Consider the following 22444-nt stretch of genomic DNA (forward strand, 5'->3'; position numbering starts at 1 on the left):
GCAAAGGCCAGAAGTGAGCAGTTAGCCTTCATATCAGCTGCCGTCACCTCTGCGTAGCTCATGTCGCCTAGCAACCGTGAGTGCGAAGCACAGCTGTGTAAAGCAGCTGGTTAAACGGAGAACGAACTTTTTCTCCTTTTTGTGGTTTAATTTTAAGTCTTTAATTCAAAATAAGCTGTTAAAACAAGCATAACACATTTCAACATCAAGGAATACAGCTGAGAGAATGATTAATTTCCAACTATAACAAGTGAGACATTAATGTTGAATAAAACTATCCAGTTATGGTGCTTAACTTTAACTTTAATTTCAGGTGTTTGCTTATCACAGGAGCACTTCCACCCTTCATTGGTCTGTGTAGTAGACTGGTGGGAAAATAAACAAAATTTTGAAGTTTAAGCTTATGTATATTGATTTATTCATCAACTTAAATTAATATTTCTCATGTCAAATATTGAAATGCGATTAAAATGCGATTAATTTCGATTAATTAATTACAAAGCTTGTAATTAATTCGATTAATTTTTTTAATTGAGTCCCACCCCTACTTTTTATTAAATAAAAACTCTTTGTGGTGCAGTTTATTTGACGAATTATTCAGTAGAAATTTGATGGAATAGCAAGCTCACTTTTATTTTCTTGAACCCTTTATTACCTACCATAGAACAAGTCCGCCTGACCTTATCTTTACATTTTTACATGCTGCAATGCCAGTTTTTGGAGAAATTTAATTTGCTATACATCAATATAATCTCTATAGCCCATTTTTAAAAATTATATGCATATAATAACACCATAGCAACTAATTAAATTACTAAGAAGTGCAGTAAACCACAAAGAAAGATCTTTATTTTTACACTTGTGACAGTTCCTGTCCACAATCACACAAAGAGGTACTTCATATGCCTCACACATGAAGGGAGTGCTCTTCCCACACAGCTTGCACTTCCTGAGCACTTCCAGGTGCCCCTTCAAGCATAGCTCTCCAGGACTGTCTGTGAGGGGACCTCACAGATCTCAGCTGTCAGCAGTTCCTGGAGGGCCTGGTGCATCATCAGCTGCTGCTGCTCCAGTCTGCCACACAGTTCTTTGATGAGCAAATAGCTGTTTCTTACAGCAATGTCAATAAAATGATGCAGCATTGCAATGTACCACTTTCTGCTTTGTCTCCATGAGGAATAGGAGCCAATCAACTGACACGATAGGTCAAAACCACCCTCAAAGCGGTTGTAGTCCTTCACAGTGGACAGCACTGGCACCAACCCTGCATGCTCTCTTGACAGTGTCCCCTGAGAAGGCAGTGTGCAGGGTGGAGCACACACCCACCTCCCTCATGTCCAACCATTTGATGAAGACGAGAGATCCCTCTCTGATCCACCTGTTGGTTCCTCTTGGAGACTTTTTTGTCAGGGCATTGACTTTGGTTTTTGGAATGCCAATTCTTGTGTCCCGAAATGTGCCACAGGCTCCAAACCCCAGGTCATACAGGTGCTGGTATAAAAATTATCACAATAGATGTGATAACCAGATCCCAGATGGCTTTTTTTGATGAGTGATATCATAGCATCAAACGACAGCCCACTCCCAGTTACCAGAGTGGACCTGCTTGTGTAAATGTTGAAGTCCACAGTGTAGCCTGTGTTGTCAGACAGCACAAAAGTTTTATCCCCCACTTTTTCAGTCTGCAGGTGACGCATAACCTGTCATAAAGGTGCAGGCAGTCATAATGGTAAATGGACTTATATAGCGCTTTTCTGTTTGACCACTCAAAGCACTTATACAACACATTTACACTTACCCATTCACACCCATTCATACAAGCACTTCCTGTCATGGTCCGGGGCCGGTGGCCCAGTATTCTATGTTCCGGTGATTTAGTTCTGTTTTATTATGGTTTCACTGTTTCTGTTCCCTTGTGCTCTGTTGTGCTGGTGTCGGTTATCCTTCGGTGTCTGTATTCCCAGGTGTTCAGCCAGTGTGTACTCTGTTAGGTTCTTTCCTGTTTTATTTTGGTAGGTCTTTTGTCCGTGCGCTTTTGGTTTAATTGTGCTTGCTGTGTTTCCCTCCCAGCTGTTTCCCATTTGCCCATTACCTGCTGTGTTTATATTGTCGGTGTTTTCACTTTGTCCTTGTCGCGTCGTCGTCGTTCGCTCCCCTGCTGTGTTCCTCTGTGGTTCATTTTTGTCCTGGTTTTGAGTTCTGGTTTTGTTCCTGGTTCCGTCCTGCACTTTGCCAATTAAAGACTGTCTTTTCCATTTACCTCGTCTGCCTTGGGGTCCCCTTCTTTCCTGCCACACAGCTGATCCATGACAGTACGACGCGACCACGAATGGACCCCGCAGACTCCGACCCCTACAGTGGCACTCGCCTGGCGCTGGGGGGACCTGCTTTTTGGAACGGTCCCCGGCGACGCCACTCACCTCCTCCTCCTAAGCCACGAGTTATCCGCACTGGCGGAATTTTTTTGTCTCCTGCCGCTCGCTCACCTGTCACTCCGCTCACTGGTCCCTCCCCTCCTCAGCGGGCGCCGCAGCCATGGCGGAAGGGGAATCCCTGGCAGCAGCTGCATGATTCGTCCCCGGAGCCGTGCGGTATGACGCCGCGGTTTTCCATGCCGCAGCCACGGAGGACGAGATCCCGGAGGAAGCAAAGAGACTTTTCGCCGGAGCCGCCGCCCGGAATGACTCCGGAGGAGTCATTTTTCCGATTCCTGGGACACAGGGGTCCCTGGCCTCCCAGCACTTCTGCTTCACCGCTGCCTGCTGCTGAGGGAGGAAGGCCAAGCTCCCGACAGCATCGTAGAGAATCGCTGCGGGAGCAGAGCGGGATAACGCCGCGGAGACGGTCACCACAGCCTCCAGATTCCACACAGCCGTCGCCGCTTCATACTCAGTCACCAGGTTCCGTGAGTAACTCTGTTGCCATGCCTGTTAATGTAAAGACTGAGTTCCTTGACATTGGGCTGAACAAAGGAGCCGCTAAAGGACATGTGTTTTTTGAGCAGGCTGTAAAACCCAGCCCCAAATTCCCTGTTTCACTGACAGCCAAGGATAAAGACGTTTCGTGTTTGTCTACAAAGAACGGTTTCCCTGCTGAGGGCTCCCGGTCGGATGTGTGTAACTTTGTTTATAAGCTGTGTGATCTGTGGCTTGAACTTCATTGTGAAAGGCAAAAGGAAGCTATAGTGCAGAGGCTACGTAATCTGTTGTCAGTACATCCCTGGCTTTTGGACTCTCTTCCTGCCCTAGTTAGGGCCTTTGTCATAGAGGTCTGTCATTCTGACACCCCTGAACTGGCTCCTAAGAAATTAGCCACAGAAAGAACTGGGGGTTCAAAGACTGATGGCTTCGTTCCTGTTTCGCGGGTGGGGGCAGCCACGGACGGGCTGACCTCTGCACCCGTACCTGTTCCGCGGGTGGGGGCAGCCACGGACGGGCTGACCTCTGCACCCGTTCCTGTTTCGCGGGGGGGGGCAGCCACGGACGGGCTGACCTCTGCACCCGTTCCTGTTTCGCGGGGGGGGGCAGCCACGGACGGGCTGACCTCTGCACCCGTTCCTGTTCCGCGGGTGGGGGCAGCCACGGACGGGCTGACCTCTGCACCCGTTCCTGTTCCGCGGGTGGGGGCAGCCACGGACGGGCTGACCTCTGCACCCGTTCCTGTTCCGCGGGTGGGGGCAGCCACGGACGGGCTGACCTCTGCACCCGTTCCTGTTCCGCGGGTGGGGGCAGCCACGGACGGGCTGACCTCTGCACCCGTTCCTGTTCCGCGGGTGGGGGCAGCCACGGACGGGCTGACCTCTGCACCCGTTCCTGTTCCGCGGGTGGGGGCAGCCACGGACGGGCTGACCTCTGCACCCGTTCCTGTTTCGCGGGGGGGGGCAGCCACGGACGGGCTGACCTCTGCACCCGTTCCTGTTCCGCGGGTGGGGGCAGCCACGGACGGGCTGACCTCTGCACCCGTTCCTGTTTCGCGGGTGGGGGCAGCCACGGACGGGCTGACCTCTGCACCCGTTCCTGTTCCGCGGGTGGGGGCAGCCAGGTCCAAGCCTTCACAGCAGTTTTTAGTGTCGTCCACAGTGCCTCTTCAGCCTGTCTCTCAGTCAGCTGTAGCTCCAGCCACCTCCCAGTCTCAGTCAGCTGTAGCTCCAGCCACCTCCCAGTCTCAGTCAGCTGTAGCTCCAGCCACCTCCCAGTCTCAGTCAGCTGTCGCTCCAGCCACCTCCCAGTCTCAGTCAGCTGTCGCTCCAGCCACCTCCCAGTCTCAGTCAGCCTCTGTAGCTCTCCCCGCATCAGCTCCCTCAGCCTCAGCTCTTCCTAGCTCTCAGTCAGTCTCCACGCAGTCGGCTCTCTCTAGCTCTCAGTCAGTCTCCACGCAGTCGGCTCTCCCTCAGTCTGCTCCCATGCAGCCAGCAGCTCTCCCTCGCCCTCAGTCAGCTCTAGCTCCAGTCGCTCTCCCTCGCCCTCAGTCAGCTCTAGCTCCAGTCGCTCCCCCTCGCCCTCAGTCAGCTCTAGCTCCAGTCGCTCCCCCTCGCCCTCAGTCAGCTCTAGATCCAGTCGCTCCCCCTCGCCCTCAGTCAGCTCTAGCTCCAGTCGCTCCCCCTCGCCCTCAGTCAGCTCTAGCTCCAGTCGCTCTTCCTCGGTCCCCAGTGTCAGCTGTTTCAGTGCCCTCTCAGTCAGCTCCCTCAGCCCCTGTCTTAGTTCCTTCGGTTTTGGTCCCAGTTCCCTCAGCTCCTGCTCCTTCTGTAGCTCCAGTAGTGTCAGCTCCCTCTCAGGCCCCAGTGTCAGCTAGCTCTCGGTCTGTTTCCACGCAGCCAGATCTCCCTAGCTCTCGGTCTGTTTCCACGCAGCCAGATCTCCCTAGCTCACAGCCCGCTCTCTCTGGCTCCCGGCCTGCTTCCACGCAGCCAGTCGTCTCCCGGCCTGCTTCCACGCAGCCAGTCGTCTCCCGGCCTGCTTCCACGCAGCCAGTCGTCTCCCGGCCTGCTTCCACGCAGTCCCCTGCACCTCGGCTATTCCCCGAGCAGCCCCTGCTCAATAAAGCAGCAGTGTGCCCTGTTCCGCGGTCCCAGCCTACGCATCCGGTGCCTCACTATGTAGGCCCCGTTCAGCCCATGGGCTCAGCTCACTCCGAGCCGATGGGGGTCTCCGCTCAGTCCGAGCGCTCCGCGCCAGAGGGTCCCGCTCAGTCCGAGCCGATGGGGGTCTCCGCTCAGTCCGAGCGCTCCGCGCCAGAGGGTCCCGCTCAGTCCGAGCGCTCCGCGCCAGAGGGTCCCGCTCAGTCCGAGCCGATGGGGGTCTCCGCTCAGTCCGAGCGCTCCGCGCCAGAGGGTCCCGCTCAGTCCGAGCCGATGGGGGTCTCCGCTCAGTCCGAGCCAGGGGGTCCCGCTCAGTCCGAGCGCTCCGCGCCAGAGGGTCCCGCTCAGTCCGAGCCGATGGGGGTCTCCGCTCAGTCCGAGCGCTCCGCGCACGAGGGTCCCGCTCAGTCCGAGCCGATGGGGGTCTCCGCTCAGTCCGAGCGCTCCGAGCCAGGGGGTCCCGCTCAGTCCGAGCCGGTGGGGGTCTCTGCTCAGTCCGAGCGCTCCGCGTCACCCGAGGGTTCCCCACCAGAGCCCGGGGTTGCCCTTCTCCGCCGCCGCATGCCCCGCGGTCGGCCTCCAGTGACCCCTCCTCGTCGCCGCCGCCGCTGGGAGCGCGGTCGGCCTCCAGTGACCCCTCCTCGTCGCCGCCGCATGCCGCGCGGTCGGCCTCCAGTGTCTTCTCCTCGTCTCCGCCGCCGCCGCTGGAAGCACGGTCAGCCTCCGGTGCCTGCTCCCCGTCGCCGCCGCCGCTGGGAGCGCGGTCGGCCTCCAGTGACTCCTCCTCGTCGTCGTCGTCGCCGCCGCCGCTGGGAGCGCGGTCGGCCTCCAGTGACTCCCCCTCGTCGTCGCCGCCGCCGCTGGGAGCGCGGTCGGCCTCCAGTGATTCCTTCTCGTCCTCGTCGCCGCCGCCGCTGGGAGCGCGGTCGGCCTCCCTCGTTGGGACTTTGCTTTGTGGCCCCTTGGCCTCTGCGGCCTCCTGAACTGTGTGTTTTTTGTTTTGGATTTCCCACTGACTCCCCTGAACTGTGGACTGTTTTTTCCCCTGCTGTTTTTGTTTTGTCATAGCTCCTGGACTGTTCCTTGTTTCGACCCCCTGTTTTGGACATTGGAGCTCTCCGGCCTTGTGCCGTCGCTTTTTGTTTCATCCGGTTGTTTTTTTTTGTTTTCTCATCCCCGTGTTTTTGCTCTGGTTTTTGGACTGTATTCAGCTTGTGCCATTGCTTTTCTTTGTTCGGTTCCTTGTGCTTATTGTTTGTTGCCCTTGTGCTCTACCCTTGCTCCAGTGCTTCCTTGTGTTTTTGGGTTTGTTCCTGACTTTGTTTGCTCCCTGTCTGTTTTTGTTTCGGGCCCTCCTTCCTGGTCCCCCGCCTCCCGCCCTTGTCTGGTTTTGTTTTCTGGTTTTGGCCGTCGGGAGCCGGCCCTTAAGGGGGGGGTACTGTCATGGTCCGGGGCCGGTGGCCCAGTATTCTATGTTCCGGTGATTTAGTTCTGTTTTATTATGGTTTCACTGTTTCTGTTCCCTTGTGCTCTGTTGTGCTGGTGTCGGTTATCCTTCGGTGTCTGTATTCCCAGGTGTTCAGCCAGTGTGTACTCTGTTAGGTTCTTTCCTGTTTTATTTTGGTAGGTCTTTTGTCCGTGCGCTTTTGGTTTAATTGTGCTTGCTGTGTTTCCCTCCCAGCTGTTTCCCATTTGCCCATTACCTGCTGTGTTTATATTGTCGGTGTTTTCACTTTGTCCTTGTCGCGTCGTCGTCGTTCGCTCCCCTGCTGTGTTCCTCTGTGGTTCATTTTTGTCCTGGTTTTGAGTTCTGGTTTTGTTCCTGGTTCCGTCCTGCACTTTGCCAATTAAAGACTGTCTTTTCCATTTACCTCGTCTGCCTTGGGGTCCCCTTCTTTCCTGCCACACAGCTGATCCATGACACTTCCATGATTAACTAAGCTAAGCGCTTTTATTATCTAACATTCACACACATCCATACTCCAACGCGTGCGTCGGAGAGCAACTTGGGGTTAAGTATCTTGCCCGAGGATACACTGGCATGGAGTAGCCAGGAATCGAACTGCCAACCTTCCCGATCAGTAGGTGACCTGCTCTACCTCCTGAGCTACAGCCACCTCAAAAGCTTACAGCACCTGGTATTCCTAGGTGGTCTCCCGTACAAGTACTAACCAGGCCCGGCCCTGCGTAGCTTCTGAGACCAGAGGAGATCGGGTGGGTTCAGGGTGGTATGGCCGTACGGATAATCATCCATGCCGTTTCTGCTGTCAATGAGAGCATTTCCTGCAGGGTCACTCGTATGCATGCAATAATGAGGAACTGGTCTCTGGCCATGACCTAAGGATACGGAACACAGAAGAATGAACTGGTACACCAAAACCTTCGGCAGCTTCAGAAGCCATATGTAAAGTGTCAGCCCAACGCACTGATACAGGGTTTCAGCAGGGTAGTAAAAGGTAGTAAATCAAATGAGCTCAAATCAAGGCTATTAAAAAGGTAGTAAAAGGTAACAAACAGAATTTGACTTGGTAGTAAATTTTTCATCATCCCTTCAATATATTTTGACTTTTCCATTGATGCAGACTTTTTGTTTTAAATTCATTTAACTATAAAATCTGCATAAAAATATAACTACTCAGCTGGACCTGAGCTGACGTTGATAGACTCGATTGGTTCTGCTGTCCGATCTGCTGTGCGCATGCGTGGTGTTGCGATCTCCTAATATGTTTAGACTAGTGAGTCATTTTGCACCTTGTCATGGGAAAATGTAAGTTTTCACTACTTTGGCTCGATGGCTCAGCATTCAAAGACTGGCTTAAGCCGGTTATGGGGAATGATCGAGTGGCGTTTTGTAAAGTGTGCAGAAAAAATATAAAATTTGACCTGGAACGGTGTGACGGCGATCAAATCACACCAAGCATCCACCATTCACCAGCAGCAGATTCACGCACGCGAGGAGCAGATCCCTATTACGTTTTTTGGTGCTACACAAAGCACTGCAACCTCAAGGTCAGCTACAAGAACAAGTATTGCCTTCACACCTCAGCAGCAAACCAGTATTACCAGCAATGTGATGGGTGCAGCAGACAGGCAGCAGACCCTCCTGACACCAACATCAATGCTCAGAGCTGAGGTTCTCTGGTGCCTGAATACTGCAGCCAACATCACTCGTACTCCTCGAATGGCGGCATCGGGAAGCTATTCCAAAACATATTGACAGACTCCGACATAGCCAAAAGTTTCCCATGCGGCGAGGTGCAAAGCCACTGTTGAAAGAGGATTGTTACGGCTACATGCTGTTTTGTCTCTCTCTCTCTCTCTCTCTCTCTCTCTCCTCTGCAGGTGCGTCTCCTCCTAATCAGGGCTGCAGGATAAAAGGAGGCGGCGCCGGAGAGAGGAGATAGTGGTGGTGAAGCAGTCGGTGGTGTTGGTGGTTTGAGCAGCTGTAGTATGGAGAGTAGTTTTGTCGGTGGGTTGACCACCGATGTGCTCCGGGGTTCTGGAGGTTTGGGTGTGGTTGCTTTGGCTGCCAGTGCCAGTGTGCTCAACGTATTTCTTTTTCTTTTGTCCCCTAACAAGATAAGTGGCATCTCCCGTATGGAGATTTTGTGTTTTTCCCCTTTATAGGTTTTTCATCTTCGGTTTGGGGATTGTTTTGTGTTGTGGCTGTTTTTGGCTTTTCTTTTAAATAAACATTATTTGTTTTACGAACGATTCTGGTTTTCTTTGGATCATTTCCAGATCGTATGTTGCTTCCTTGTCCCCTAGGCCCGCGGGACGTAACAAGGATTTAAAATCAACAATGAGGTGGAAACCTGTAACCTCCAGGAAGAATCACTGCGATTAGTCTGTGACTGGATCAGCAGTTGTGGGGGTGTTTTAAAAGTGCCTCTGCTGCATCTGCAAGATCTCAGTACAGACTGCACCTGGAGAATGAAAGAAAAAAATGAAAGTGCAGCACATGCTCTGAAGCGGAAGGCAGAAGAGGAGGAGCTGTTGGACCTCAGAACCCAGTGTTGGGTACTAAGCAGTGTCTGTGAGTCACTTGAAAATGATGCCGACAAGTTGGCTGAGCAGGCTGAGGGAAGGGCCGGGTCCAAAATGGCTGAACTTATCACAAAGTCCGGCACACTTCGTAGAAAACTAAAAAGAAGAGCTCTGCCAACTGGAGGAAAGGGTTGAGGAGAAGGCCTCACAACTGAGACTGTTGTAACTGTGCCCCCCTTACCCCCCATGCAAATGAACCTGAAAATCAGGAAGAATACATGGCTAATTTAGATTTTTGCTAATTACACAATTTTTGGTGGTAATCAGCAAGACATGTTACTCTGATGTGCCTTTTTGTTTTAGGGACCAAGGAGCAGACAGCCCAGTTTATAAAAATGAGAGGTGACAATGATTACCTCTTCACCGGGGCCAAGAATTCGGTGACCATGGTTTGGACGTACAAAACCAAGATTCTGTCAAGCCAGTATTTGTCCAGCTTCATAAACCCCCCGTCCTGTACAGAACCTATGATATCATGATAGTAGTATTGTTACTTTTTTAATAGTCCTGTCAACAAATAATCTTAAAAAAACATATAGAGCACCCATGTTGTTCCTGTGGGGTGCTGTGTCCTGCTGTGAAACCTTTCAAGTTTTCCTAAGTTTGCATCCAGGGATTAACATATTTGCTGTGGTTTTCCTTCTTCTCTTATTTTCTGTATGTCATTAGGACAATTCTTCTGAAGATGGGCCTGTAGAGGAAGGTCACCCCCTTGCAGGCAAAAAAAAGTCAGACAACTTAAAAAAAAACAAAAAAAAACAAAAGTATGTACATAATTTTCAATGGCACAAGCATTAAATTTAATAAAATTTTCTTTGTTGCTCATTTTGTCAACTGCCATTTTTGATTTCCTCTGCCTTTAGGATTGCAAGTATAAAAGGGTCAGGAGAGGGAGTCAGTGGGAAGCCCACTGCTGCTAATTGGCCCTGGTTTGTCCATATGGATGAGGTCTTAGGACCTCATTGTTCCAAAGATCTCATCAAAGACGGAGGGACAGAGATGAAGAGCTGTTGGCGTTAATTAAAGAGGACGTCCAGCAAAGAGAAGCTGAGGAGAGGAGGGTACAGGAGAGCAGGGAAAGGATGGACAGACTGTTCAATATTTTGGAAAGACTAATACCAAAATAAGTTGTTCTACAAATTGATTTAAACTGTTCAGAAAGTTAGTATGTTAGTGTTTAATATATGAGTTTTACTAATAAATTAAACTAAATGGTATTTGTCAGTGTATTTTATTTACAGTGTTATATTTTTTTATATCTATGAACATAAAAAAAACATTTTAAATGGCTGATTAATGAACAAGAATAAAATAAAAACATCAAGCAAGATTATAAGGCATCATGAATATGTAAAAGGGAAATTAAAAATTCATTCTGTGAAATGTGTGTGAACGGCTTAAGTACAGGTGAGTCTGAAAAATATTTTTACTGCCTAGAACAATCGCACATTTACCGCGTCCGGTGTGTAAAGGCCTTAAACCTGTGGGCTTATGTGTTATCTATCATCCACCAGGCCCTTACTTAAGGGTTCTTATCTGATTTCTCAGACTTTATATCAAATTTAGTGCTAAATTCATATAAAATAATTGTTGTGGGTGATTTTAACCTCCATGTAGATAATGAACATGACAGCTTCAACACTGCATTTAATCCATTATTAGACTGAACTGACTTCTCTCAAAATGTAAACAAGCCCATCTTTTCCTGACATATGGTAGAGAAGTTGAAGATTTAACTGTATTCCCTGAAAGTCTATCCCATTTAATAATTTCTTAGCATTTAAATTTACAATAATGGATTACACAACAGTGGGGAATAAATATCATTACAGTAGATATATTTCTGGAAGTTAAAGGTTATAATTCCTCCATTATTATCTTCTTCAGTGCCGTGGGCCAACACTACGAAGGATTATTCATAAAATAATTAAAATTGAAATGCGTTTGAGAAAAAGTCGAAATAGTATTTTATACTTTTGAGAAAAAAGTCAAAATGTGCAGCTTAAAGTTGTTTCAAGTCAAACAACTGCCACTCCACATCTGTTATGTCCTCCATAATGTCTAGTATTATGAGTTAGTGAAACTACTTTAGAATCAGTTACAGTAACAAGGAAATTATTTCTCGTATATAAACACGATGTGGTGATAAGTATGAGGACATTAAATAGATGGTGCAGAAAGCTGCATCGGCTCAGACGGAAAAACCACACAAATTGGTAATGGTCAGATGCAAGGATATCGATGACTGCACCTTCGTGCAGTACAGAGGGATATGTTGAATCTCAAGACACAATAGGACAAGTTGTTTGATCAGCCCAAGTCATTTTATAGAGGGTATAGCAGCCATGGCCATTATTTGACTTGAAAAGTAGACTTTAATCTCAAAATAATAATTCAACTTTTTTCTTGAAATTTTGACTTTATTCTCAAAATGTGCAATTTAAATTTTTTTTCCGCAATGTGGCCCTAATACCCCTTTGTACAACAGTGCGCAACTGTATGCCCAGAAAGGTAAATTTTTTCATCAATAATTTTACATCTTCACTGCATACGACTCATGTTTCCAGTCTATCTTCAAAACTCTCCAAAAATCTCTGATGCCACTGGAAAAAGTTGCTAAATTTGTCACTGGTCACTTTTTGAAAAAATAGTTGCTGGGGGGGATCTGAAAAGTCACTAAATCTAGCAACAAAGTCGCTAAGTTGGCAACACTGAAAAGAAAGCATCAAATCAGAACTGCTCGACTTCCTGGTATAATTCACAAAAGCGGAGCTCAAAGCTGAGAGGAAATGGCATCTCTCTAATTTAGAAGATCTTCATCTTCATTTTGCCTGGGTAAGCTTGTTTCTGCCACTAAAAAAAAAAAAAAAAAAAAAAAAAAAAAAAAGTAACCTTCCGTAACTTGAAGTAGGTCAAAATTTTGACTTACATCTCTCAAAATTTCAACTGCCAATCAAGAAGCTCTGTGATACATATCATTTCCTTGTTAAACGGAAGCAAGAAGCTGAAGGAATCAGCTGTCCAACAGATTGACATGAAACATTGATTCCTTACCTTGTATGCAGCTGTTTTTTGCTAGAAGAAATTTTGACCATTTATAGTCAAAAAGATGCCGACAAACATGTTTGCTAGAAACTGCTAGCTCACTGATACTGTCGCTACCCCATTCTGAGAGCGCATGCACTGGCTGCTTTTTTTAGTGGCAGAAACAAGCTGCCAACAAAGAGTTTGTTACTCTTAAGATTGAAAAAAAAAAAAAGCCCTTCATCATGCTATTCACCACTGATTGAAGAAAATAAGAAGAGGCCCAGGTTTCTTTTCAGCATATCGCCAGGCAGACACATAATCAGAGCTCTGTTGAGCTGAGTACTCAACAGAATGAATTTCTTCACAAATAAAATTTTAGGCATTAGAGAATGTTTTTCATAACCATCTCAAGGATATATCTTTACGTTCAGCTACTTTCAATACTACTGATATTAGACTCTCTGATTGAGCGTTATGAGCCAACTTTAATAGTTATTTCCTCCAAGCGATCAGTGTGTCTATAAGACCTCATTTCTGCAAGACTGCTTAAATTAATGCTTCAATCTTAAATATGCTCAATTTATCTTTTTTAATAGACTATGTACCAGAGACTTTTAAGGTGGCAGTAATTATTACTTCACCCTTTAACACCGAATGTGTCTTTGGAAACAACATATTACCAAAACCCTGCCGTTCCTGGACTTCCTGCAACAATTACCATAATAATCCTATGTTGGGTGTGAAGTGCAATTTCTCACCCATGTTCATTGGGTGTTCATGTAATAGATACTGTAAAGAAAGAACATGCATATTGTTGCTATGTTGGGTTGTAGCTAAATAACAGTAATATTATTTTTACAAACAGACAAAGTGAACCACACCATCGCCTTGACAGCAAATAACTTTTATTGTTCTTCTAAAATATGACAAAATGGTTCACAGTAACTAATGTAACATTTTCCTGTGTTTGTGTCATGGTTACTGTGACAGGCAGGCAAAGCTGGACCCCAAATGCAGGACTCAGAAACATAAGCTGAACATAAATGAGGTTTATAGAAAAGTAAAACAACTGGTACAAATAAACTGAGCAGGACAGCAGCCAGAACAAAAATTAAGGAACCATGGACTGAAAGACACACAACTGGGAACATTGACAACAACGCAACAAGGAACAGAAGAAAACTGAGGGCTTAAATACACATCAGGTAATCAGGGCAAGAGGAAACAGCAGGGCACAGCAGGTGGAACAAATTAAACTAATAACACAGGGGAAGCAAAATTAAACACAAAGTACAGGGAACACAAGACTGTCAAAATAAAACAGGAAGTGACCAAACAAGGTATACACAGACAAAACAACACGGAAGATTGGCACACAAAGGAAACCTACAAATGACAAAAACACGTGAACACAGACCACAAGAAAGACAACATGAAGAAACAGGAACTAACACAGATAACTAAACAGAAAACAATGAAAAAACAAGATCCTAATTCATAACTAAACAAAACTCAAGAACATAAGGCACACTGGGCCAACGGCCCAGGATCATGACAATTTGCAGGTGTAATGAGAAGAAAATTTTGTTCTTACTTGCTACAGGCTGACAATATGGGGTCATTAATGAGACTGGATGCTGCAGGCATGGATATCTGCCATCTTTCAAGAGGAAAAAGCCTGCTGGTGGATACAGGGCTTGTTTGTATACTGGTGAGGACTGAAGGACAAGCGCATCATGCACAGATCTAGAATTGCCAATGTAAACATCCAGAAATCCACCTCTGGCATCACAGATGCCCTGCAGTATTATATAGGAGAAAAGTTTCCAGATTTTTTCTGTGGTTCTCCAGGTGAAAGAATGCAGATATGGTATCCATCAATTGCAACTCCAGTGTGTTGGACTGCCTCATGGCCAGCAAGGCGTGCAAAGCCTGCCCCAACCTTCTCCATGTCCTCAATTTTAGGGAAATTATTTACTCTGTGAATTATGGTCATCATTTCTCCAACAACATTGTGGGCAACCCTCCACACTGGCTACTGGTATAGTCTGCTGTTGCCATATAAGGAGGCTGCACAGGCTGGCCAGTAAATGGTTTCAAGCACCTCCATCACATGACTCCAACAATGTTGTTTTTCCCGGGGCAGCATTTGCAGAAGTATGTTGATGCTGTTTCTTTACAGTCTAAAGGCTGGTTTGAGATCAATTCCAGCAAAGAACATTGAAAGGATGGACACGTTGATGTTTACTTGTGCATATGTTTTTGCCAGGCGTTGTTGTTTAAAATCAAAAATAAAACCCTTGTAAATTATTTAGACACATTAATATGAATTGATCTTTAAAATATTTATTGCATATTCACTTAATTGGTATGCTTAGTTTTTTTGAGATACCAAATAGATTTTGTGTAAAACTTGATTTAAGAAAATATACATTTTGTTGGCTATCTTAAATGTGTATTATTGTAACCATTAACATAAAATGTCCTTTGTGTGAGCTTATTAAAATTAACATGAATGAGGAAAAACTATTTAGTTATAATGAATGTAAACTGAAACTGGAGTTAAACACTGTGCTTTCGAATTCATTAGATACAACCTTTTCTCTATAGCTTGAATTTAAAGCGCAAGAAAAAAAATACAGTCCATTGTACCAAACCAAGAAGGGAAGCCATCAGTGCACATCCCCTCTCCCTCATCTTCACCCTTGCTCTTCTTTCCCAGATCTAACTCCTTAGTTGTGCTGCTTCCTCCTTGGCTTGCAGTTAAAGCATACTGGCAGCAACCACCCACTCCATTCTCCTCTTTTCCTAATATCTCTTATTCATTCAACAAACCGATCTCCACCACAAACTAGACCCGCAATTATTTCCCATCAATAGTCTTTTATATAGGCACACACCTTGCTCTCTGGTGTTTGTGTACTCACTGCGAGGTGTGTCTGTGGCAACTCCCCTCCCGCTCAGTGTAGATGCACAGATGCTGCCACCCATCTTAACAATTCATGTGCGGCTTCCACAAAAAAAAAAAAAAAAAAGCTCACAATCAAGAGCCGGCTCCCGTCGTCACCTTCAAAGAGACAGCTCTTAGAGCGTTCATGACCGACCCATCACTATTGCTCTAGTAAATGTAAAGAAATTATAAAATATTTTAATTAGTATATTTTTCAGTGAAAACACAAATGAAAATTTTAAAAAATAAATGATTGAACTGGCTACGTCCACTGGTTGTGGGCAGGCTGGCCTGTGACTTCATCAAGTACGCTGGTGTTCCAATTGAAAAATTATCCTCTGAACTTGGGAAGTTCGAACTTCCATCCATCCATCCATTTTCTTCCGCTTATCCAGGGCCGGGTCGCGGGGGCAGAAGCCTAAGCAGAGAAGCCCAGGCTTCCCTCTCCCCAGCCACCTCCTCCAGCTCATCCGGAGGGACCCCAAGGCGTTCCCAGGCCAGCCGAGATACATAATCTCTCCAGCGTGTCCTGGGTCTACCACGGGGCCTCTTCCCGGTGGGACATGCCCGGAACACCTCACCCAGGAGGCGGCCAGGAGGCATCCTAATCAGATGCCCGAGCCACCTCAACTGGCTCCTTTCGATGTGGAGGAGCAGCGGCTCTACTCTGAGCCCCTCCCGGATGGCCGCACTCCTCACCTTATCTCTAAGGGAGAGGCCAGCCACCCTTCGAAGGAAACTCATTTCTGCCGCTTGTATTCGCGATCTTATTCTTTCGGTCACTACCCAAAGCTCGTGACCATAGGTGAGGGTAGGAACGTAGATCGACCGGTAAATCGAGAGCTTCGCTTTTACGCTAAGCTCCCTCTTCACCACGACGGACCGGTGCAGCGTCCGCATCACTGCAGAAGCAGCCCCGATCCGCCTGTCGATCTCCCGTTCCCTTCTCCCATCACTCGTGAACAAGACCCCGAGATACTTAAACTCCTCCACTTGAGGCAAGAACTCGTTCCTGAGCCGGAGATGGCACTCCACCCTTTTCCGGCTGAGGACCATGGCCTCAGACTTAGAGGTGCTGATTCTCATGCCAGCCGCTTCACACTCGGCTGCGAACCGTTCCACTGCGAGCTGGAGGCCCCCCCTGATGAAGCCAACAGAACCGCATCATCTGCAAAAAGCAGAGATGAGACTCTGAGGCCACCAAGGAAGAAGCCTTCCGCCACCTGGCTACGCCTAGAAATTCTGTCCATAAAAATTATGAACAGAATCGGTGACAAAGGGCAGCCCTGAAGGAGTCCAACACCCACAGGAAACAAATCCGACTTATTACCGGCTATACGGACCAAGCTCTCACTGTGGTTGTACAAGGACTGAATGGCCCGCAACAATGGGCCAGACACCCCATACTCCCGCAGAACCTCCCAAAGAACACCCCGAGGAACACGGTCGAATGCCTTCTCCAAGTCCACAAAGCACATGTAGACTGGTTGGGCAAACTCCCACGCACACTCGAATATCCCTGAGAGGATAAAGAGCTGGTCCAGCGTTCCACGACCAGGACGAAAACCGCATTGTTCCTCCTGAATCCAAGGTTCGACTAACGGACGCACCCTCCTTTCCAGCACCCTGGCATAGACCTTACCGGGGAGGCTGAGTAGTGTGATCCCCCGAAAGTTGGAGCACACCCTCCGGTCTCCCTTCTTAAAGATGGGGACCACCACCCCGGTCTGGCAATCCAATGGCACTGCCCCAGATCTCCACGCGATGTTGCAGAGGCGTGTCAACCAAGACAGCCCTACAACATCCAGAGCCTTCAGGGACTCAGGGCGAATCTCGTCCACCCCAGGGGCCCTGCCACCAAGGAGTTGTTTAACTACCTCAGTGACCTCACCCCCAGTGATGGTCAAGTCATCCCCCTCATCCCCAGACTCTGCTTCCACTACAGAAGGCGTGTCAGTGGGATTCAGAAGGTCCTCGAAGTATTCCTTCCACCGTCCAACGATAGCCTCAGTTGAAGTCAGCAGCACCCCCCCCGCACTATAAACAGTGTGAGTGAAGCACTGCTTTCCCCTCCTGACTCGCCTGACGGTTTGCCAGAATCGCTTCGAGCGGTTCAGAAGACCCTTATGAGTGAAAAAACAAGGGAACAGTTTACCCTGCCCGGGATAGGGTTACCGGGGCCCCACCCTGGAGCCAGGCCTGGGGAGGGAGCTCGAGGGAGAGCGTCTGGTGGCCAGGTATTAGCCCGTGGTGCTTGGCCGGGCGCAGCCCGAAGAGGTTACATGGGCCCGCCCTCCTGCCGGCCCACCACCCGCAGGAGGTGCCGTAGGGGTCGGGTGCAGTGTGTGTCGGGCGGTGGCCGAGGGCGGAGGCCCTGGCGGACCGATCCCCAGCTATCGAAACTGGCTATTGGGACATGGAATGTCACCTCTCTGGTGGGGAAGGAGAAGTTCGAACTTGTCAAGTAAAAATTTTTCAAGTACACAAGTACGAATGTGACGTTGCCACTGTCAAAGGGGCATCTGGCCAAAAAAAGGCTACACAGGGGCGTGGGTAGTGCAAGTTGTGTGGGAAGTACACCCCCATCATATGTGAGGGATTTAAAGTATCTCATAGTGTTATTATGGCCAGGAATTGCCACAAGGTCTGTCACAGCTCCACTGGTGCTACTAAAATGTAAACCTTGACAATGCCTTTCTGTATTTCAGGTCCCGTTTACACAAGCACGTTTTCAGTGGGAACGGTGTCATTTTACCATTTTTGTTTTCAAAAAGTAACCCATTCAGACGGAAAAGGGCATACCCCTCACCTGGTCTTCCATTCAGGGTCAGGCAATGCTCTGGCTTTTCTAAGTTAGCATTCCTGGTGTGTTTAAGTCCAAATGAAAAATATCTACCCCAACGCCATTTGCCCACTCAGAGTCTTTCCATGAGCTTTTTTCCCATGCTTCCATGGATGAAGAAAGAAGTCAATATGATTTCATACTACAAAGGCTGCATCTTCAAATTGTCATTTTTCACACAAAAGACAAGTGTCTTGTACAAAAATGGTACTAAACACATAACCACAACAGACTTATCATACTTTGGATTCAGCCATGTTACTTGGCATGACCAGTTATTTCCTGACAAAAATCAAGAAGAACAAATCTTAATAAATCTTAGTGCATAAATCTTGATAGACTACTTTGTACATGCTTTGTCATAGCATAAAATGCACAGGGGAAGCATTGCTAAACTTACTGATATTCCAAGATAAACCATTAATGTTGTTTGTTTTTAACCAGTCTAAATTTCTGCTGTAAAAAAAAAATCAGAAACTTTTTTATCTTTGGCTTCTTGGCAGGTCTAAAAGTAGACCAAAAATCTAAGAGAGACAGAAACCTGCAGACAAGTACTGCTTTTGCTAAATTGCTTGTCCACCACAGATTTCTACAACTACAGATAGCCATAGATGATAGCATTTTATGTTGTTAAAACAATCTCTTGTTTATTTCTTTCTGATCACACAGCACCTTCTAAAGGCCCTCTGCATTTCTATCATGAGAACAACAAACAAAGCTCCATACAGCAGCTACTCTGGCAGACAACTTGGTTGTGGTGGGCCACTTCTCCGCCCTTTGACCAACCACTGAAGCTCTTTACTCAGAATAGACCACGAGGTGAATTTCAACAGGCTATGAAGTGACAGAAGAGTTACAAGGCTCTGCCGGGCTACTTTTAGCTGATTTAGTTTTATTTTCTTGCAATTCAAAGGGGAAATATTATTTTTTGTGCTCTTAAACCACAAGCATCTACAACCCTTACTGCTGAGCACAGTTTACCAAGGCTCCAAACCTATAGCCAGTAATCTGGCAAACATCAAAGACCACAGAGGACAGAGAGCAACATGACTACCACCTCCTTTCTTCTACAGTGGTGTGAAAAAGTGTTTGCCCCCTGCCTCATTTCCTGTTTTTTTGCATGTTTGTCACACTTAAGTGTTTCGGAACATCAAACCAATTTAAACAATAGTCAAGGACAACACAAGTAAACACAAAATGCAAGTTGTAAATGAAGGTGTTTATTAGTAAAGGTGAAAAAAAATCCAAACCATCATGGCCCTGTGTGAAAAAGTGATTGCCCCCTAAACCTAATAACTGGTTGGGCCACCCTTAGCAGCAACAACTGCAACCAAGCGTCTGCGATAACTTGCAATGAGGCTTTTACAGCGTTCTGGAGGAATTTTGGCCCACTCATCTTTGCAGAATTGTCCTAATTCAGTTACATTAGAGGGTTTTCGAGCATGAACGGCCTTTTTAAGGTCATACCACAACATCTCAATAGGATTCAGGTCAGGACTTTGGCTAGGCCACTCCAAAGTCTTCATTTTGTTTTTCTTCAGCCATTCAGTGGTGGACTTGCTGGTGTGTTTAGGATATTGTCCTGCTGCAGAACCCAAGTACATTTAAGCTTGAGTACACGAACAGATGGTCTGACATTCTCCCTCAGGATCTCTTGGTAGACAGCAGAATTCATAGTTCCATTTATCACAGCAAGTCTTCCAGGTCCTGACGCAGCAAAACAGCCCCAGACCATCACACTACCACCACCATATTTTACTGTTGGTATAATGTTCTTTTTCTGAAATGCAGTGTTCCTTTTACGCCAGATGTAATGGGACACACACCTTCCAAAGAGTTCCACTTTTGTCTCATCAGTCCACAGAATGTTGTCCCAAAAGTCTTGGGGATCATCAAGATGCGTTTTGGAAAAATTGAGATGAGCTTTAATGTTTCTTTTGCTCAGCAGTGGTTTTCTTCTTGGAACTCTGCCATGCAGGCCATTTTTGCTCAGTCTTTTTCTGATGGTGGAGGCATGAACGCTGACCTTAACTGAGGCAAGTGAGGCCTGCAGTTCTTTGGACGTTGTTGTGGGGTCTTTTGTGACCTCTTGGATGAGTCGTCGCTGCGCCCTTGGGGTAATTTTGGGCGGCCGGCCACTCCTGGGAAGGTTCACCACTGCTCCATGTCTTCGCCATTTGTGGATAATGGCTCTCACTGTGGTTTGCTGGATTCCCAAAGCTTTGGAAATGGCTTTATAACCCTTTCCAGACTGATAGATCTCAATTACTTTCTTTCTCAATTGCTCCTGAATTTCTTTGGATCTCGGCATGATGTGTAGCTTTCAAGGATCTTCTGGTGGACCTTACTGTGTCAGGCAGCTCCTATTTAAGTGATGTCTTGATTGGGAACAGGTGTGGCAATAATCAGGCCTAGGTGTGGCTAGGGAAATTGAACTCAGGTGTGAAAAACCACAGTTATAGTATGTTTTAACAAGGGGGGCAATCACTTTTTCACACAGGGCCATGATGGTTTGGATTTTATTTCACCTTTACTAATAAACACCTTCATTTACAACTTGCATTTTGTGTTTACGTGTGTTGTCCTTGACTATTGTTTAAATTGGTTTGATGTTCCGAAACACTTAAGTGTGACAAACATGCAAAAAAACAGGAAATGAGGCAGGGGGCAAACACTTTTTCACACCACTGTATCTATCAGCAGCTATGAAAAACCACAGAAAAGTGTGATTAAAAACTCTCACTGTGTGAATGAGTATGTGAGTGTGTATCCTTTCCTGTTGTACCTCTTTGCTGCTCTTGTAAGCTGTTCTGTTATACATATTACATGTAAAAGTTATAAAGTATCATTTCACTTGCCTTTTCAAATAGCTAAAATAGTACTGCAAGACCAGCTTCCTGAGATTAACGGAAAAAAAGCAACTTTGTATTCACACCTTTATTTGAAGGCCCAGCCACAGAAATGCTTAAGTTTCCATGCATTGTTTGTGTTTGTGCATTGTGAACTGTGCTTGTCTTTCCGTGCAAACAATGTGTTGCACACTAAGGCCCCATTTACATGGGAAGAGAGTTTTCAGATGAAAATGGCTAAGTTTTGATGCGTTTCGGCCTCCTGTTTACACGAGAACAGTGTGAAAACAATACCTTTTGAAATGGGGTGCACTGGCACATGCGCACTATGGTTGCAGCTCCTATATCCACACCGCCAACTGGCAATAGGAACTGCAGCGTTTTCAGCATCTTGCGCTTTCATGTAAACAGAAATCCCTATTTTTTGAAAACGAAAACAGCAAAACGACAGCGTTTTCAGTGGAAATGCTGTCATGTAAACGGAGCCTAAGAGAAGGCAGATTATGCAAAGACAGACAAAGAACTTAAGAAAAAAAGGAATATTTATTTTTGGGTTTCAAGCTACATTTCACACATTCCGTGCCTATCCTTCAGTATATTTTCAGGTGTGAATCTATTACATGTACACCCAGCAGACAGAATTGTTTCTACACTGCATCTTTTTTTTTCTCCAACAAAGGACTGTGAATTGTGTTTTTGGCAGTCACTCATGACCAAAGGCTAGTCACATATTCACATGTACTGCCTTATTCACAGGAGCATACCACAGCCTCTGCATGTTTGATTTGACAGAGATTTGACCCTGAAAGCCCTTCCTGATGTAAACACAAAAGGGATTTTCTGTCACGTCCTCATTTGCCTACACAACAGGCAAATCAATAAACCACTACACAAACCAAATAATTTATGCAGTTTCCCTTGGCAAGACACCCTACATCAGAAAACAGTTAACTGCACTGCAAGGATGGTTCTATCATTAAGTGATTTGCAGACACATTATTTTGCATGTTATACATATGAGCTACTCATTTTAAGGGCTAATGGTATAAAAACCAAAGTATCTAGCAAGTAGGAAAAAAAGTTAATTGTAAACCTTTTCTTCTGCTGAGTATTTATTCAATTCAATTCAATTTTATTTATATAGCGCCAAATCACAACAAACAGTCGCCTCAAGGCGCTTTGTATTGTGGGTAAAGACCCTACATTAATACAGAGAAAACCCAACAGTCAAAACGACCCCCTATGAGCAGCACTTGGCAACAGTGGGAAGGAAAAACTCCCTTTTAACAGGAAGAAACCTCCAGCAGAACCAGGCTCAGGGAGGGGCAGTCATCTGCCGCGACTGGTTGGGCTGAGGGGAGAGAAAGACATGCTGTGGAAGAGAGCCAGAGATTAATAACAATTAATGATTAAATGCAGAGTGGAGTATAAACAAAGTAAATAAGGTGAATGAGAAGAAACAGTGCATTATGGGAACCCCCCAGCAGACTAGGCCTATAGCAGCATAACTAAGGGATGGTTCAGGGTCACCTGATCCAGCCCTAACTATAAGCTTTATCATAAAGGAAAGTTTTAAGCCTAATCTTAAAAATAGAGAGGGTGTCTGTCTCCCGAATCCAAGCTGGAAGCTGGTTCCACAGAAGAGGCGCCTG

At 46.6% G+C, this 22444-nt stretch overlaps 1 pseudogene; it reads right to left on the reverse strand.

Moving 5' to 3' along the window:
* Positions 1-7200: 7200 nt before the first annotated feature.
* Positions 7201-7319, reverse strand: LOC115787523 (uncharacterized; annotated as a pseudogene).
* Between the last annotated feature and the right edge of the window lie 15125 nt (positions 7320-22444).

The sequence above is a fragment of the Archocentrus centrarchus genome, chromosome 10 (genome assembly GCF_007364275.1).
Source record: "Archocentrus centrarchus isolate MPI-CPG fArcCen1 chromosome 10, fArcCen1, whole genome shotgun sequence".
In the NCBI taxonomy this organism is placed as follows: Eukaryota; Metazoa; Chordata; class Actinopteri; order Cichliformes; family Cichlidae; genus Archocentrus; species Archocentrus centrarchus.